The sequence below is a fragment of the Dendrobates tinctorius genome, unplaced genomic scaffold (assembly GCF_039654945.1).
Source record: "Dendrobates tinctorius isolate UK_male_01 unplaced genomic scaffold, ASM3965494v1 ptg000035l, whole genome shotgun sequence".
Lineage (NCBI taxonomy): Eukaryota > Metazoa > Chordata > Amphibia > Anura > Dendrobatidae > Dendrobates > Dendrobates tinctorius.
In genome coordinates this window covers 44,952,240-44,968,538 of record NW_027361703.1, presented here as the reverse complement: position 1 = coordinate 44,968,538, position 16,299 = coordinate 44,952,240, and the positions used below count along the sequence as shown (strand labels likewise).

The 16,299-nt window shown below is 45.0% G+C and overlaps 1 protein-coding gene across 6 annotated transcripts in view; it reads right to left on the bottom strand.

The window, feature by feature from the left end:
• The window catches only part of LOC141087718 (transcriptional regulator QRICH1-like), a 143,234-nt gene that overhangs the window by 114,592 nt on the left and 12,343 nt on the right, over nt 1-16,299 (bottom strand). Inside the window, exon 1 of one of the 6 annotated variants that reach the window (XM_073573458.1) lies at nt 9,340-9,581. The exons of the other annotated variants lie outside the window; for them this stretch is intronic. The gene's annotated coding sequence lies outside the window, so the exon portion shown is untranslated. Of the gene's footprint in view, nt 1-9,339; nt 9,582-16,299 lie in introns of those variants that run through there. 6 annotated transcript variants of the gene reach the window in all.

Sequence of the window (16,299 nt, the reverse complement as noted above, 5' to 3'; positions counted from 1 at the left end):
CTCCCGCCTGGCTCCACGCGTCGCTCGTCGTCACAACAGGAAGCGCCGCAGGAAGCAGACGACGAGAAACGGTCCTGAACGTTCTCGCGCGATTAGCGATAACCAGCGGGGGAGCGGGTCGTAGGTAAGTATCAGACACAGCGATATCGCTAGCAATATCGCTATAACGTCACAAGTTATAGCGATATTGCTAGCGATAACGCTTAGTGTGACAGTACCTTAAGTACCATACCAGGATACATGCAATGCTATTTTACTGAATCTCCCACTACAGATAGGAAATCCAAGGGAGGAAATATAAGCAGGGCTATGGAGTCGGTAAGTCAAACCTGCGACTCCTACTCTTAAAGTTCCCTTACACCGACTCCCACATGTATTGCTTATATTTAAGTGAAAAATTTATTGTAGTACAATGTGAACATCAGACATTTAATCATTTTTATGATACAATAATCAAGATATTTAGATATATTATATTCTATTGGAATACAACTTTAGAACACAAAAAACTAATCGTAAATATGTAATACACTATATAATATCGATTACATACACACATATATATATATATATATATATATATATATATATATTTTCTATATCTGTCACTATGTAATATACTATGTAAGTGGCAAAAACCAGTTTTCAACAAAAACATACTGAATAACATTTGTGCAGTCTATGAATTTGTTCTAAGAAATAGAATCGCCTCCATCAGATCCTCCTTCATAGATTACATCAAATCTGACCTAATAATTTTAAGGCCAGAGAACAACCTCTCTACACTAACTTCTAACAATTTTCTGGGTATAAATTATTTGCATCATGCACAGTCAGTTTTGATGAACGGTTGAATTTTTCTATTTCTTTGAGAGCAAGTGAAACATTTTGCTGAAATATGGTCAATCTGCTTGCTATAGGAGACTGAGTGAAATCTTTTTCCTTGCGGCAACGCTTTGCCTGCTCCATGTCATCCAAATACTTGTCAAAGTCAAACTCCTCATCCGATGAGGATGAAGATATGGCAGCAGTAGCACTGTCAGGACCCAAGTCCTCTTGCGTCTGGCAGTCCTCCTGTAGGCCACTCATCCTGCTACCTCAGTCCGAGCTTCTCTTCCTTTAGTAAGCTATTGATCATCAAGCAGTATACGATGACTAGGGTCCACATAAACAGCTGCCAGAAATAATTTTATTTTCCAATAGCTGGGTCTCTCTCCGTTTCATTGAAGCAGAAATGCCATCTGCGATTAAACCTCCTCTTTGGGACAGGCAAAATAGCAAGCTCTTCCACTCCCTTATGAAAATGCCAGGAGTTAAATCCTCAGCTTGTAATTTTTTAGTCACTGTAAATGGGTGATTAAGCAATTCCTTCAATTCAGCCACCTGTGTCCATTGACCTTCATTTAGGGTTACCTGAGGGTTCACCATATCTATAAGAAACGGTTTTAGTTCAAGCAATCGCTGAATCATTAAATAAGTGCTGCCCCACCAAGTGGCTTGATCGACAATTGCCCCTTTCCCAGCACGTCTCTTCAAGATGGAATCAATTTTAGGGATTCCGGCGGCAATAACCAATTTCCTCACTTTTCCAATCAGATTTCCAGCATGTCCCTCTTGCAGACTTTCTCTTATTGCCAGCTGCAGCGTGTGCACAACACAGCGCATGTGATGAATATGAAAGTGTTTTGAAGCACCTTCAACAAGATCATCTATTTCTACAGTATAATTTTACTGTTCTGTTGTAATATCTGTTTGTTCCTCAGTTACATGAACAGCACTGTCGCCTTCCATCTCAAACATACTGAATCCTAAATTTTCTTCTAGCTGTTGTTCATTACTCTCATTCATCAGTTTAATTGTACTTATGTTTGAAGCATTGTCCATTACAATAGCAAGAACCTGTTCTTGTGTGAATGTAGCCTTAGATCAGGAATAGAACAGCCATTTATAGGACATTTCATAACTTTCCCAAATTCCTATGAAAAATTATTTAGTACATTGTGCATTGAACTACTGTACCCAACTTATTATATATTTTAGGAGTCGGTCCATTTTATACCGACTCCACAGCCCTGAATATAAGCTGAATATAAGGGGTTCTGTCATGATGGACTCCTGGAAGCAACATTACCGGTAGGACTAATTACTTCTTTCCAGGACGTCCCTCCTGTCAGCACCACCAGAAGTACCAAATAACTCCTATTAGGGCAGGATAACTGCTTGGAGCTTTCCTCCCAAAGGCCGTCTGTTGGTTTGACAGAACGTCCAGTTTATAGTGCTTACAGAAAGTATTTATACTGGACCAAGTTGCGGCCCTGCAGATCTGGTCCAGAGAAGCCCCTGCACTCTATGCCCACGAAGTTGAGATTGCTCTCAGCGAGTGATCTCTGAGGCCTTCCAGCGGAGTCTTTCCTGCCGAAGTATATTCTGCAGTAATGGATTATTTTATCCATCTGGCTCAGGTGGCTTTCGATGCTTTCTTCCCTCTATTCTTTCCTGCCATTTGGATGAAGAGGTTTGAGTCTACTCTCCAGTTTTCCGTGAGTTTTAGGTACTGTAGGACTGTCCATTTGACATCCAAAAGAGTGGAGAGAGCGCTCTCTCGTTCTTATGGTCTTGGCAGAAGGTGGACATTATTATCTCTTGGTTTCTGTGAAAGTCAGTTACCACCTTGGGAAGAAAGGCAGGATCCAATTTCAAGATGATACAGTCCTCCTGGATTCTCAGATATGGGTCTCTTATGGAAAGAGTCTGGATCTCCACTATACGTCTTGCTGAGGTTATTGCCACGAAGAAAACCACCTTGAGTGTTACCAACTTGAGGTCCGCTTGGTCTATAGGTTCGTAAGGGGTCTTCCTTAAATCATTTAGGACTAAATTAAGGTCCCAATGAGGGATGGAGCAACGTACTGTGGGTATCAGTATGTCTTTGGAATGTGGGAGGAAACCCACGCAAACACGGGAAGAACATACAAACTCCTTGCAGATGTTGTCCTTAGTGGGATTTGAACCCAGGACTCCAGCGCTGCAAGGCTGCAGTGCTATCCACTGCTGCCCCATGAGCTTTTCAGGATCCAGGCTGAAAGCTGTAAGAACTCTAGATTCTGATGATCGAGAGGGCCCTGCATCAGGAGATTCTGCTGTAATGGTAGGAGAATTGGGTCTTTCAACGCCATCTGCTTCAACACCGGAAACCAGCTTCTCTTAGGCCAGGACGGCACTGAGGTGTTGTCTTGACTCTCCTGGATTTTCCGTAGAACTCTTGGTATTAAGGGTAGAGGTCAGAGGTGGGAAGGCATACGCCAGCTCCATATCCCAGTCCTGTGCTAAGGCATCTACTGAGGTCGGGTTGTCTCTTGGATTTAAAAGAGAAGTCTTGTTTTGTATTTGTTTTTGAGGCGAACAAGTCTATTTCTGGAAAACCCCAGACCATGGTAAGTTGCGCAAAGATTTCTTGATTTAGAACCCACTCTGCAGGCTGTATTTTCTGTCTGCTGAGAAAATCTGCCACCTGCTTCTTTTCGCCTTTCAAATGTACCGCCGTTAGGGATCTTACATTGAGTTCTGCCCAGAATATTATCTCTGCTAAATCCTGCAGGTGACGGTGCCTTGGACCTCCCTGATGCAGCAGAAAGGATACTGTAGTTGAATTGTCGGAGAATACTCTGAAGTGAAGATTGTGCAGATGTGTCTGGCATCTCCTCAGCGTCTCCCAAACTGCTCTGAGCTCTCTAAGGTTTATGAGTTGTTGCGCACTGAACTGGGCCATGTTCCCTGGAGGTAGCGTCCCTCTACATGGGCTCCCCAGCCACTGAGGCTTGCGTCTATGGTAATGTTTATACAGGAGGATACTCTCTATGGCTTTACCTGCTGTAGATTTGATATGTCGATCCACCATGACAGGGAACGTCTTACTTCTTCAATGTCATTCTGCTGTCCAACAAGGCTTTCTTCCCATCCCATACTGAAAGGAGCTCTCGTAGTATCCTTGAGTGAAAATGACTCCACTAGACACTTGAAATGCATGAAGTCATTAAGCTTAGCACTCTCATGGCTCTGATAGTGGTGTATCTTCGCTTCTGTAGTGTGTGGGCTTCCTGTTGGACTGCTCATTGTTTGTGGGGTGGAAGGAATGAGTGTTCTTGTTCTGAGTCCATAAGGACCCCTAAAAAGGTCTTCCTTCTTTCCGGTTCGAGGCTCGACTTTTTCAGATTTATGACCCATCCCAGTCTCCTTAGAAGCGATATGGTTTCCGACACTTTTCCATCTGTTGTCGTGAGTCTGCCACTAACAGCAGGTCATCCAGGTACGGAAATATGAGAATGTTTCTTGCCCTTAGGAATGCCATCGCCTCTGCCATGAGCTTTGTGAAGATTGGAGGTGCAGAAGAAAGACCGAACGGTAGGCATCGGAATTGGAAATGAAGTATCTTCCCTCGGTCTTTTATTGCAAACCTTAGGTACTTCTGATGTGAGGTATGGATAGGCTCATGGTAATACGCACTTTTGAGGTCTAGTGTACACATTACAGAATTTTTTCTTATTAGTGGTATGACCGATTTTAGGGATTCCATCTTGAAACTCTTGTAGGATACCCACTGGTTTAATGGCTTCAGGTTTATGATGGTCCTGTATTCGCCTCCTGGCTTTTTTATGGAAAACAGGCTGGAGTAATGGCCATGAAACTGTTGTGAACGGGGTACCGGAATTATGGCTTCTAATTCTCTGAGCTCCTGTATGTCTTTTGGAAGTCTTTGATGGACCATAGAAGATTGGCTGTGGGGGGGGTGTATCTGGGTGAATTCCACCCTGTATCCCTGAGCAACTGTCCGCAGGATCCACTGATTTTGGGTAATTTCTTGTCATCCGTCCGAGAAGCACGGAAGTCTCCCCCAGATGCGCCTGGTGTCATTGTCTGCCTGACCCGGTTCCCAGGTCACGAAAAGAGCTCCTACCCTTGCCACCCTTGGGGTAGCTCCACCTTCCGGTTTTACCCTTGCCTTTAAAATCCTGTCTCGGATGGGATAGAGTCCTCCGAAAGGCCGGCGTCTTCTTTTGCTTATGTTCTGGGAAGACCTTTTTAACTGATGCTTTCTCCAGTAATTCATCTAGCACCGGACCAAACACATGGAGATCGGAGAATGGTATAGAGCAAAGTTTACTTTTTGATTGGGTATCCCCTGACCACGATTTCAGCCACAAAACACGCCTTGCAGCGTTAGAGAGTGCGTTGCTTCTGGCTGCGATATATACTGACTCTGCCGAGGCGTCCGCCATAAAATCTGTCGCCATTTTCAATAACGGTAAGGATTTCAGGATTTCTTCTCTGGGGGTTCTGTTTCTGATGTGATTTTCCAGTTCCTCTACCCAGAGACTCATTGATCTGGCCACCAAAGTTGCCGCGATGTTGGCTTTCATAATTGATGCGGATGCTTCCCATGCTTTTTTAAGGAGGTTCTCTGCTCTTTTGTCCATAGGATCCTTAAGGCCTGAAGAATCCTCAAATAGGATGGCTGTTATCTTTGATACTCTGGCTACTGGTATATCAATTTTTGGTATTGATTTCCAAACCTTAGTGTCCTCTGGATTAAAGGGAAGGCGGAACTTGAAATCCTTTGAGACTACCAGCTTTTTCCCCACGTCTTCCCATTCTTCTAGTATCATGGCCGTTACAGGAAACATTCTGTTTCTCCAAGCCCTCAAGCTGCCGAACATTTCGTCCTGAACTGTTAATGGCTCCGTGGAGTCATCAACTTTCAAGGTATTTTGGACCGCCTGTAGTAGCGTGTCCGTGTCCTCAGATGAAAATAGCTTTTCCTTTCTTATGCAAGAAATATTGAAGAACTCTGGCCTTCGCCCGAGTCTGAGTTAGAGTAGCCCGACACTTCCCCTTCAGAGCTTGGGTCCATATCCCATCTGGGTCTCTTAGGGGAGAGAGGCTGGGGTGGTCCTAGCGTGGCTACACTGGCCTGAACCTCTTCTCTGATCATGGTTCGCATGTTAAACAAGAACAGAACTCTTTATTGTCTAAGTAGCTTGGCGATGCATGTTTCGCATAACTTTTTGGCATATGCTTCAGGAAGCCTGGTCAAGCATAATGGGCACTTATTGGACTTCCTTTTGACTGCTGATGTGGATTGCATAGGTGTCTCCTTGTCCTAAAAGGCAACATGAAAGGAAGGTCCTGTAGCTATGTCTATCTAGCCCAGCTGAAAGACCCACACTATACCACACTCACGTGGTCCACGGATAGCTCTAAGGACTGGACGTCAGGGCGACTAGCACTCTCCAACTCTCCATCTTCACTAAGTCAGTGTGTGCTGTCAGCTGTCTGTCTTAAGTAGTCTGCCTTACCCAGCTTCAAGACATCTGACTCATCCTCCTTCCGAGCTGCGCATGTGCCCCGTGGAACGCAAGCTGGTTAGGCCGGAAGTGTCCCTGCTCGGCCGAGGGTTCATGAAGCCATGCCCCCAGATCCTACGTTGCGCGTTCCCAACGATGAGTAGCGTTGGAGCCTGTATCTGCGGCTCCGCCCCCGGAAGCAGTCACTGGCGCGCCGATGACGCGGCGCGCCGTAAGTGAAGTAGGGAGATGCTGGCTTTCCTGTTCCGAGAGGCTCCGCCTCCTGGAACTCACCTGCAGCGTGCTCTCGCGGCCGCCCGCTGTGAGGGCGCCGCCACAGCAGCTGCGGCCCATAGCCCTTCTGCAGAGGGGTGAAGCCGACGCCGTGAGCGCACAGCTTGACCGGTCCGTTGAGGGACCTCTCGTGGTGTCAGCGGTGCTGAGGGCCCGTCCATCGAGGTCCTACTACCCCGGAGCCCCCTAGGGAGGGACAGAGTTTTGCCGGGAGCCCCCAGCTCGACCGGACCCAGGTATTTTCCTTGCACGTCTGTGCTACTCTTCCTGCATCTGTCCCTGATAGGGACAGGAAAAACACTGAAGGGTGGTGGTGGGGAGGAGCTATTTAACCTCTTCTGTGTTCCTGTCCCTATCAAAGATATGAAGGACAACCTTAAGAATTTGGAGTTCCCTAGTCTGACCTTAACCTGATTGAGATGCTGTGGCATGACCTTAAAAAGACAGTTCATGCTCAGAAACCCTCCAATGTGGCTGAATTACAACAATTCTGCAACGATGAGTGGGCCAAAATTCCTCCAGAACATTATAAAATACTTATTGCAAGTTATTGCAAACGCTTCATTGCAGCTGTTGCTGCCAAGGGTGGCCCAACCAGTTATTAGGTTTAGGGGGTAATCATTTTTTCACACAGGCGTTTGGATTTCTTTTTCCCTTAATAAAGACCTTCATCTAAATACTGCATTTTGTGTTTAATTGTGTTATATTTGTCTAATATTTACATTTGCTTGGTGACCTGATAAACTTAATTGTGACAAACATGCAAAAGAAAAGGAAATCAGGAAGGGGCAAACACTTTCACACAACTGTATCTCCCCTCTAGGACTTGTATGGTCCTACATCTTACAATGAGGTAATTACTTTAAATGGGATTGAAAAATGGTTTTCAACTTGTGATATGTGTTCTATAGTCTGCTGTGAATAAAACAGATTTCAAAATTATTGCACTCTTTTCCTTACATTATATAATAATAATTTTATGTCTATAGCGCCAACATATTCTGCAGCACTTTACATTATAGAGGGGACTTGGACAAACAAAAGACATTACAGCATAACAATAAACACAGATCAAAACAGATACCATGAGGAATGAGGACCCTGATCACAAGCTTATAATCTATGAGGAAAAAGGGGAGACACGAAAGGTAGATGGTAACAATTGCTTTCATTGTTCGGACCAGACAGTGTACGAAGCGGGTGTTCCTATAATGCTGCATGAACCAGTTAACAGTCTAAGTACATAACAGTACAGACACAGAGGGCTATTAAATGCGTAAAACATGTGAGAACATGATGCGAGGAACTTGAATATGGTAAAAAATATTTTTGAATTAGCCACACAGGGATAATTAGGTTAATGAGTTGAGGCGGTAGGCCAGTCTGAACAAATGTGTTTTTTGGGCACGCTTAAAACTGTGGGGGTATTGGGGATTAATCGTATTACCCTGGCTAGTGCATTCCAAAGAATTGGCGCAGCACATGAAAAGTCTTGGAGACGGGAATGGGAGGTTCTGATTATTGAGGATGTTATCCTCAGGTCATTAGCAGAACGGAGGGCACGGGTAGGGTGGTAGGTTGAGACAAGGGAGGAGATGTAAGGTGTTGCTGAGCCATGGAGAGCTTTGTGGGTGAGGGTAATAAGTTTGTACTGGATTCTGGAGTGGATGGGTAACCAGTGTAATCACTGGCACAAGGTAGAGGTATCGGTATAACGATTGGTGAGGAATATGATCCTGGCTGCAGCATTCAAGACAGATTGGAGAGGGGAGATTTTGGTAAAAGGGAGGCAGATTAGTAGAGAGTTGCAATAGTCCAGACGAGAATGAATAAGAGAAACAGTAAGAGTTTTTGCAGAGTCGAAAGTAAGAAGTGCAGATAACAAGATCGAGCCAGTGATCGGATGTGGGGGGTGAATGAAACCTAGGAATCAAGTATGACCCCAAGACAACGGGCATGTTGCTGGGGAGTAATGGTGGAACCACACGTGGAGATGGCAATGTCGGGCAAAGTTAGGTTAGTAGAGGGAGGAAACACGAGGAGTTCAGTTTTTGACAGGTTCAGTTTCAGATAGAGGACATGATGTTAGAGACAGCGGTAAGACAATCGCTGGTGTTCTCTAAAAAGGCAGGCGTGATATCGGGAGAAGTGTATAATTGGGTGTCATCATAGAGATGGTACTGCAGAATCACAACTTTTTTGGAATTAGGGTTGTAAATAGTACTGACTTTGCGTCATATAACTTGAAGTAATGTACTAGAGGTGCATAAAAAAGTACTGACTTAGCAACAAATATCACTACTATACTACAGAGCATATAAACAGCACTGACTTAACATAATACAACTTGTACTACTATGCAACAGATATATAAATAGTACTGACATACGGTAATAACACTTGTACTACAATACTACAGAGCATATAAATAGTACCAGCTTACAAAAAGTATATAAGCACTACCCACTTACCATAATTAAGCTGGTACTAGTATACGACAGCTGCATATAAATAATACTCATGTACCATAATGTAGCTGTTACTATTACACTTGAAATATACCATATTTTTCGGACTATAAGTCTAAGATGCACCGCACCATAAGACGAACCCCGAATTTTGGGGCGGAAAATAGGGAGAAAGAAAAATAAAGATTTTTATAAGATGGGGGTCCATCTTATAGTCTGAATTTAAGGTATCTTACCTAGAGGCCGGAGGCAGTGGAGCGCGGGTCAAAGGTGGCAAGGTCCCTTCCTCAGGAGTCTGACCAAGGTTTCAGACCTTAATTAGCTCATTAGAGTTATGGCTTGTTCACTATATGGTCGTTAGGAAAGGTCAGGTAATGCAAATTTCTCAGCTTTATAAAAACCCAGCCTCATCTAATCTTGTGCAAAAAACAGCAGCCATGGGTTCTTCTAAGCAGCTGCCTAGCACTTTGAAAATAATGGAGGCCTACAAAGCAGGAGAAGGGAGGCTATAAGATATCAAAGCATTTTCAAGTTGCCTTTTCCACAGTTTGAAAAGTAATTAAAAAAATAGCAGTTACCAGGAACAGTAGAGGACAAGATAAAGTCTGAAAGACAAAGCAACATTTCAGTGAGCTGTTTGTAGGATTGCAAGAGAGGCAAATCAGAACCCCTGCTTGACTACAAAAGGCCTTTAGAAAGATTTAGCCAACTCTGAAGTTGTTGGTACATTATTCTACTGTTCAGAAACACCTGCACAAATATGACCTACGTGAAAGAGTCATCAGAAGAAACCTCTCCTGCTTCCTCACCATAAAATTCAGCATCAGAAATATGCAAAAATAGGCATTAGACCTACCGGTAATTATGTTTCCAGGAGTCCATCCTGACAGCACCAGGGAGGACGTCCCTCGCTTCCTTGCAGGGACAGGAAGAGCACACAAGAGGTTAAAAACAGTCTCCACGAGGGATCCAAGATGGCCGCCGACATGAACAGACACACATAGAGGCGCTCCAAGACTGGGCTTATCAATCCACTCCATCCAGCTCAATCAGGACCCCCACAAACAATTGGAACACACCTAAACTCAGGATCCCTGAAAGCCCATTATATTGGGATCTGGATTGTAAATTCTTGCCCAGGGGAGTCAAAGGCATCATAGCAGATGTGAGGCCTGAGGCCTACACCGACAGATGAAAGCCTGACCAAAAGTGATTGCTGACCCACAGCAGAATCCCTGCAGCCACCACAGAAGCCGGACAGTAGAAAGGAGCCCCCGGGGTGAGCTCGCTGGATGCACAAAGCCTGGACAATGATCCCACCAGATGAACCCTACAGCAGATGGGACTAGAAACATCCTCCTCTCCACCTTTCCTGAGGGAATCTGACTCACCCAGCCTGGCAGTGGATCCACAGCAGCACTTGACAGGTAGGTGCAGGCACTAGGGAGAGAGAGGGCAGTGCAGAACCAGTGAGGCCATAAACGTTGAGGGGTGAGAGGCAGGAGGCCATGGAGTGCTGGCAGACACACAGGCTGGAAAATCCACAGCACAAGCTGGAACTTTGGCGGTATCTTGTGGCCAAGAGAGGAAAACACACTATAAATTTATATTTGGTGTTTGTACACTACATATCCTCTTGATCATAACACCGAGGGATGAAAACTGAAAATTTGACTACAACTACATAGCCAGTTATTGAGATAAACTTCCGGAGGTCAGCGCTGAGCAGCAACTACTGCTTTTTTTTTTTTTTTATAACGGCACCTGCTTACACCTACACGTGTTTGGATAAATAACGGATAAAGCTCCCTTTTGTCAGGGCTCGCCTTCCGTATTGCGGTTGACCCCGGCCCAATTTGGGATATACCTTCGATAACAGGACTACCTAAGCTTCTTTAGCCATATCTTGGCTGTGGTATCCCCCCTCTCTCTCTCAGTGTATACCTCATGGCTGCATACTCTGCTCCACCATCCATGGATAAATTCATGAATCAGGGTAGCTCCAAATCGGTCAAGACGAGAGCTCAGGTTGCCAAATCTCCTCCTAAAACTTCTGACTAACAACACCATGTCTGAGGAATCCCTGCAAGCAATTGCTGCTTCTATTACAACGAAGCTCATGCCGGTGATTGATGCCAGACTTCAATCATCACTGGAATCAATCACATCACAGCTAACTGAACACACCAATAAAGTTTCAGTGGCAAAACAGCGAATTTCTGACTTGGAGGACACAGTACAATCCTTTGTTACCCAGATAAAGGACAGAGACCACGAGATAGAGCAGCTTCGGGAAAAATTTGATGACCTGGAAAACCGGAGTCGTCGTAACAATCTACGGATCATCGGTGTTCCTGTATCTGGAAAGGACCTACACCACCTTACTTCCTCATGGCTCCCACCAGCACTCAGTTTGCCTGACATGCCTGGCTCTATGGTGGTGGAGCGAGCTCACAGAATTGGACCTGAGTGCTCTGATCCGAAAGCTCGTCCACGCCCAGTAATTTTCAAGTTACTCAATTACCAGGACAAACGTCAGTTGCTCCAGGCATACCGAGCCACCTCCTCATTGAAATACGAGGGCCATTCCCTCCTTGTGCTTCAAGATTTCTCCTCCTTGGTGGTGACCAAGCGCCATGCGTTTTCTTCAGTTTGTAAACTATTACATGACAAAGGCAATCGTTTTGCTCCTCTCTACCCTGCACGCCTTCAGGTGGTGCTTCAAGGAAAATCGGTATTTTTTGATGACCCAGATAAAGCATTAGAGGAAGTTGAGCGCTCTTTCCGGGCTTCCTCTCCGGTCACTTGACTCTGATTTGTAGCCCTGTGTTATTTTGCCTTTAAGATTAGATTCTGAGCTTATGGCTTGATCTATATTGAACTTTTGTTCTTATCTCATGTTTTTCCTTCTAGGGGATACCATTAGTTAAGATAACTTAACCCGATGTTTAACTTTTTGGTTTATATGTTGTTTCTCAGTTCAGTTGGGGGTGGGTTCCCTCTTCTTGGGCACGCTCTATGTCAGGTCTTTTTAGCTAACTTGTGTTGGTAGGTTTGCTCGCTAGGACAGACCTTTGCCCAACCACTCTTTTTTTTCCTCATTTCTACGTTCTGGCACCAATGTGGGATAGGTTAACATGGCTGCCCCTAATAACATAGCTTCTCACATTAATATACGCTCCATCGAACTTCTATCATGGAATGTGGCTGGCCTCAATTCACCGGTAAAGCGCAGAAAAGTACTAGATCACATTGCCCGTCTATGCCCCCATATTGTCTTTTTACAAGAAAACCACTGGCTATGCAGGGGTCACCCAGCGCTCCGTAATAGAATATTGTGCGGAGTGTTTGGAGGCTTCCTTTACACAGAAAAAACGGTGTGGCCATTTTGTTTCATAAGGATCTCGATTATTCTATACAGGATGTGGTGAGGGACCACGCAGGGCGATATAAGTCAGAGCTATTATTGAACAGCGGGAATATTGCCTTATAAATGTTTACGCACCCAATACTACTAGCCCCTCCTTCTTTGCTAAACTTGAAGAGATGGTTCACGGCTGGCATCCTATCAATATATTATTGGGTGGAGATTTAAACACCTTCATGATGCTTTTTTGGACAGATCTTCCCCCCTGCCCGCACCTCACCCTCCATCCAGAGCGATTTCTACCTTGTTAAACAGGTTTGACTTGGTTGATACCTGGAGGTGCCGCCACCCTACGGAAAGAATATACCTTCTATTCTAGGGTACATGATGTTCACACTCGAATTGATTATTGGCTATCTTCTGCCTCTCTTCTTTCCCTTCTAAAAACAGTTGACATTCTCCCTTCAATTATCTCAGACCACTCCCCGGTCATACTTACTCTGGAACTCCCCACTAATAGATCTGTGTCTTTGCGCTGGCGCTTCCCCTCTTATCTCTATACTTCAGATGATTTCAAGCGCTATATGACAGGCTGGTGGGAGGCTTTCGTGGAGGACAACTTGGAACACTTGGACGATATCAATCTATTTTGGGCCACTGCTAAAACAGTACTTCGGGGACATGTTATCTCTTATGTGTCCCAGAAAAAAAGGAAGTTGTTGTCCTCCTTGCGGCCTCACCTAGACCAGCTCACTCAGTCGTATAGAGACTTTAAATTACATAATACTCCCTCCTCCAGAGAGGCTTACCTGACAGCTAAACAAAATTTAAATACCCTATTACATGAGCAGGCACGCAACCTATTATCTCATCAACGTAACCGTTATTTTCGTTGGGGTAACAAACCAGGCAGTCTCCCGACATCTTTAACAAAGCCATTCAAAGCGGCTACTAGGGTTCCCAATATTGTCTTACCCGATGGCTCTATCACTCGTGACCCAACCCAAATTTGTGCGGTTTTTAGAGACTTTTAAGCAGATCTTTATGGCCCATCTCTGGACTCTCGGGAGGATGGATATGCATTCCTACGCAAGGCTTGCCCACCAAGGCTTTCTGACTCTCAGCGGAAGATCCTAAAACAACCAATTTCTTCTGAGGAGGTAAGATCAGTCATTAAATCTTCAAAACTGCATAAAGACCCTGGCCCGGATGGGTTCTCGGTAGTTTTATAAACTGTTACAACCCTTAATTACTCCACACCTCACCTCTTTTTAACCATATTTTGGACTTGGGTTCTCTGCCGGATCGATTTAATGAAGCCTGTCTGTCATTACTACTAAAGCCGGGCAAAGATCCGCTTCTCCCTGCCTCGTTCCGCCCGATTTCCCTTTTAAATGTTGATTTTAAATTGCTCACCAAAATCATGGCTAATAGATTACAGTCTATGCTTCCTGACATTCTTACCTCATCTGAAACGGGCTTTGTCCATGGTCGGTCTATCACTTACAATATCAGGACGGCATTAGCGGCCATCACACATAGTTATCAGGCTAAGTCCAAGGCTTTTGACTGTGTGTCCTGGTCTCATCTTATCAGAACTCTGAAGTATAGACTGTTTGGCTTTACCTTTTTTAATTTTATATGCACAGTTTACACTAACTCGCAATCTTCGATTTGGCTTAATGGTATCCAGTCAACCCCTTTTTCCATATTCAGGGGGACGAGGCAGGGCTGTCCTCTGTCACCTTTGTTGTTTAATATTGCCCGGTCACCACACACTTAAAACGTTGGCATTTGCTGATATCTTACTTATGATATCCAATCCTAAGGAATCTATTTCATCTATAATGGACGCCTTTAATGAATTTGGAGCAGTTTCGGGATTTCGTATAAACTTTAATAAGTCTCATGCTTTAGCTATTTTTAAAATTGCTCAGAAACGGTGGCCGTTCCCTTTTCCCTTTCAGTGGAGGAGAAATTCTTTACCTTATCTTGGCGTTGACCCACCATCAAATCCTCATGATATCTATAAATTAAATGTTCAGCCTCTTATTTCTTTGGTTAGACAAGAAATTCAATCCTGGAAATCCCTTAAATTATCCTTTGCAGGTAAAGTCCATCTAATTAAAATGATCTCTTTCCCTAAAATACTCTTTCCTTTACAGACGCTCCCGGTTCTACTTTCTAAAGCTGATGATAGGCTACTGACACGAGCCTTCCGCCAATTTATTTGGGGCTCAGAAGGGGGCTCTAGAATTAGTGTTAAGCTACAGCAAACCAAATCTTTGGGTGGACTTAAAGGGAAGGTGCCGCAATTTTATATAATTTGCAAAAAAATAGTAAGTTACAAAACATGTTGTTTCAGCAAATGTTGTACTAACCAGGATTTATGGTTTGTTTGTAATAATGTTTTCATGTAGCCACTGGGCGCTGACATCTTGATTTGCAGATCTGTGGAGGACTCATACAGTCTGCAAATATGGCCGTCCCTGCACATAGGAAACTGCGGTCGGCTTCCGACCGCACATTGCAGCCTCAGTAGCAGAGAACTGGGCACGCCCCTGTGGGCTGCACCATTCACTGCTGTAGGTGTGGCTGGGCGCCATTTTACTGTAGCCCAGTGCTATCTGCTGAGCTCCACTTACCCTTTATCACAGGACCACTTGTGGCATAACGGGTCCTGTGTTGTGAGGAGAGGCTGAAGAAAAGGAGAAGGTGGTCAGCAGAGGAGAGAAGCGCTCACTGGAGCCGGAGGATGGAGAGTGGTGAGTGCGGGTGACTTTCCTCTATGCTCCTCTGTCCTGCTTACTCCAGGCTCAGCCCTGTGCTTCCTGCTCCAGCGTCCTCCTGCTCTGTCTCCGCCTCCTCACTCACAGCCCCAGTGATCTCCGGTAATCTGACACCTTTGCTTTTATGGCTGTCTGAGGAGGACAGTGACTTATACAGCCCATAGTCTTGTGTATAATTGGGGGGGGCTGGAAGTTTCACCAGGTGTGGGCATATCTGTAATACTGTCTGCTGAGCCGTGTATCTAATCCTCTCCTGTGTGATACTGTCTGCTGAGCCGTGTATCTAATCCTCTCCTGTGTGATACTGTCTGCTGAGCTGTGTATCTAATCCTATCCTGTGTGATACTGTATTCTGAGCCGGGTATCTAATCCTCTCCTGTGTGATACTTTCTGCTGAGCCGTGTATCTAATCCTCTCCTGTTTGATACTGACTGCTGAGCCGTGTATCTAATCCTCTCCTGTGTGATACTGCCTGCTGAGCCGTGCATCTAATCCTCTTCTGTGTGATACTGCCTGCTGAGCCGTGCATCTAATCCTCTTCTGTGTGATACTGCCTGCTGAGCCGTGTATCTAATCCTCTCCTGTGTGCTACTGACTGCTGAGCCGTGTATGTAATCCTCTCCTGTGTGATACTGACTGCTGAGCCGTGTATGTAATCCTATCCTGTGTGATACTGACTGCTGAGCCGTGTATCTAATCCTATCCTGTGTGATACTGTATTCTGAGCCGTGTATCTAATCCTCTCCTGTGTGATGCTGCCTGCTGAGCTGTGTATCTAATCCTATCCTGTGTGATACTGACTGCTGAGCCGTGTATCTAATCCTATCCTGTGTGATACTGTATTCTGAGCCGTGTATCTAATCCTCTCCTGTGTGATGCTGCCTGCTGAGCCGTGTATCTAATCCTATCCCGTGTGATACTGCTCTCCTGAAATACTCTGTGCTGCTGTCACTCTGCTCCCAGAATCCTTGCTGCCTGCCATCCTCGGTGACCGAAGACCCCATTCCTCTCCTCAGATCCCGTCCTGGCGATGTGTGAAA